Genomic DNA, 3,604 nt, shown 5'->3' on the forward strand with positions numbered 1-3,604 from the left:
CATTATGTTACTTTGACTCCTCCATCTTGTGTAAGGGGATATTTTGATGATCTTATGGGTTTTTTATTCTTCCTCCATATCTTACTATATAATATTTCTTTAGTTGACATGGAATTGAGACTTAAAAAGAAAATTACATCATTATTTTTTTCTAGAGTCTTCTAGACTTGGGGTTCCAAAATGCTTTCATTTTCAATATTTTTGATTTAGCTAATCATTGTTAGTATTGAGCAATCATGGGAAAACTTGAGGAGAAGTTACTTTTCTTTTTATATTTGTTTATTGTAAGATGATCCTAATTTTTCTACATATTATTCCTTCATTGATCAAGACTCGTCCTATTCTTAATAAGACACCTTTGGAGGAACATGATTCTTCTTCAAGAATTTCATTAGTGATACTTCTTGCTTCTCATTTGATCATGGATATATGGATCTTCTTCTACAAACAAAATTAGATCTTTGTATTCCTAAGGGGAAACATATTATTTTTTCGTCATCAAAATTTCTTTTGGTTCCTAATGTGTTTCATTATTTTTGAGGATCCTTATTTATCCAAAGGTTGGGAGGGTGATTTTGCACCTATCTTTCCCTTCATTCAGAGTCAAATGTGTTCAAATGAGATTGTTGAAGTAAAGAAGATTGATGAAACTATCATGGAATAGTCATTATTTTATCACTAATGTGAAACCTACTACTTATTAGTGAGACAATTGCTTACTTTGGTTTGAATGCTATTATTTGCTTGATTGATGAAGAGGATTTGAAAAGAAAGGATAACAAGAGAACCTAGAGAAAGGTTGCTTTATTTGGTGTATAAAAGGAGCACTAAGACCAAGCAAGACATTGATGGTATAGTATATTGTTTATCTACTTAATTCTACAATGAAAGTATACTTGAGAAAAGACTAGGAGGAGGCTATATAAAGAAAAGTATCTACCAAACCTGACCTAGCAAATAATTTAAGATGAGAAAACTTAGTTCAGGCCAAGAAAAATTCAACATGTGCTAAGTATTAGAAATTTAGTAAGTGTTGAGAATCATGAAAATGACGGTAGTGACCAAGCACAAATATGTGCTTGATGTCAAGCAACTCAATGTTGGTTGAGCATCACAATAGTGTTATTGCTGAGTGAATAGTGTGGATGTTGAGTGATAGTAAAAATAGTTTAATTAAAGATTTAATGAATATAAGCTAACAAATGGGATTTCTTAAATTGTGTGAAGCATGTGGAAGATTTCTATGACGAGATGGTGGCATGGAATTCAAGATAAACTATTTTGAGGCAAATTTAAAGAGGATTGTAGAAGAATTTTCTAGAAGTGACTAAAATAGAAAAGTGGGTAGATTCATTGAATCTTACCTAACCCTAGAGTGGATGATTGTGGTTAAGCTGCAAAAGACCTAAATTCTCTATTTATAGAGATAGAAGGCAAGAAGCAATAATTTTCATGTTCGAGAACTTAAGGAGGATAAGAAGTGTAGTGTGTTTCCTTATATGGTGGTTGAATAGAAGAGTTTGTAATTGACATGCAAAGACAAAAGGCTTAAGATGATGAATTCCTAAAGGGTGAAGAAGAAATTAGAGATGAAGGGTATGAATGCCAAGAAGAATGGAGGACTAAACCAAAGATCTATAATCTGTAAGTGAGTTGTGTTTTAATATCAGATCAAGTCTTACTACTACATTCTAATCATTGTGTGAGTTTGGATAAATGCTTTGGATTAAGCTTGACCTAATAGTCATTTGTAAATCCTTTAACAAGGTCACATTCTAATGTAATGTTCTAAAGTCACCTAACGAGGCTCAATCCTAATAGGGTGATTGAAATCCTTTAACCAAGTCACATTTAACAATATCACATTTAGCTGCCATTTATAGGTGAGTTGGTCTGTGCCTTGAGGTTTACTTCCTTGAGGTCATAGGTTTGACTCCCCTTTGTAGTGAAGAAGGGTTGTAGGCTAGTTTCCCTTACAAGACTTTTGTGCCAAGGACCAACTCTGTTAGCTTGGGGTATAGGACTAGACTTTTCCCCCAAAATTTTAGCCACCACTTGTAGGTGAATTGTTCTGTACCTTGAGGTCACAAGTTTGACTCCCCTTCATAGTGGAGAAGGGTTGTAGGCTAGTTTTTCTTATGGGACCTTCATGAAAAGTACCTACTCTGCTGGCTTGGGGTATCGGACTAGACTTTTCCCCCAAATTTTTGTGGTAGAGACCATCTAGGACCTTGAGAGGAGGGCAGTGGAGTAAGAAAAGAATATACAAGTACCATATTTGGCTTTTTTTTGTCTTCGTGCATTATTATCTTTTTGGCTTTTTACCTATCCTTTATTCTAGCCTTTCTGATGGCCATTGTTCTATTGCTGGGCTTTTTTGTTAACTTCTTGCCCTCTTTTATGTATGAAGTTTTGGGTTTTAGGATCCCTATAAAACCTATTTTTGTTGATAAAAAACAATGTGTATTGCAACCTTTAATAGGGTTGGCTCCTGATAGAGCTCACTTCAGAAGAGTGAAAATTGGTAGCATGTTACTAGTGTTTTTTTTTTCCCAAATTGGGTTTTTGTATAAAATACTTGTGTCAAAATGTATGATTGATTTTGTAGTTCTGCATGTTTACATTTCTACAAAGTTATTTTGACATAGAACAATAATATGCACATATTTAGTGTATTGAATGGTCAATTCATACATAAGGTTAAGTTGTGGTACTAAAAAGATTTTTTGTACATTTGGACTTTTGATAACCAATTCATCCCCCCTCCCAATTATTCTAAAGTATTTCAACAATTGATATCATAGCAGCACATTCTTTTGAAGAGCAAGTTTGAAGGTACTTAAAGCTAAAGATCAAGATGTAAAGAAAGGAGGTGCCCAACTACTAATCAATTAAAATAGAAGAAAGAACACCATTAGGAAATTTTAAATATTGTATCCTCCCTAAGCTACTCAGAGTTTGATAACATCAAATGATGTGATATCACTAAGAAGATGTGGGATCTCCTATAGGTGATCTATGGAGGATACACGAATGTGTTGAGAGCCAAAGATGAAATCCTTAGAGGAAAACTTGATGAAATGAGAATCCAAGATGGTGAGACTATTGTCCAATATTGTGCAAGGATAAAAGATATTATTGATCTCAGATTGCTTTTGACAAGTGAGTGTCAACACACTTAAACCATTTACTTAGTTCATGCCAAACTAGTAATAAATGTTGAGCACAACATATAAATGTTAGACTATGCTGAGTTGCAATGAGTGTCGAGTCACTCAAGTGCCAAGTAGATAGATCATGCCCAATGATACAAGTGCCAAGTAAATAGTGGATGTTGAGTAGTTTAGGTGCCAAGTCAAAAGTAGATATATAATGTATGCCAAGCATCAAAGGCTTCATATGATGAGTGACATAGTTTGGACATATTTGTTGGTAATGACAAAAACAAGTATGTAAACCATTTTCAACCTGATTTAAGGATAGATTTGGATCTTTTGGAGATAAGGATGAATCTATATACAAATTCCCTATGTGATTGCATGCAACCAATCAAAAATTTGGAAGGTTTAAGTGGCAAAATGTGTGAATCTCAATTATAGATTCA

This window comes from Cupressus sempervirens, chromosome 6, assembly GCF_028749045.1.
Source record: "Cupressus sempervirens isolate cs-2001-9-10 chromosome 6, ASM2874904v1, whole genome shotgun sequence".
NCBI lineage: Eukaryota > Viridiplantae > Streptophyta > Pinopsida > Cupressales > Cupressaceae > Cupressus > Cupressus sempervirens.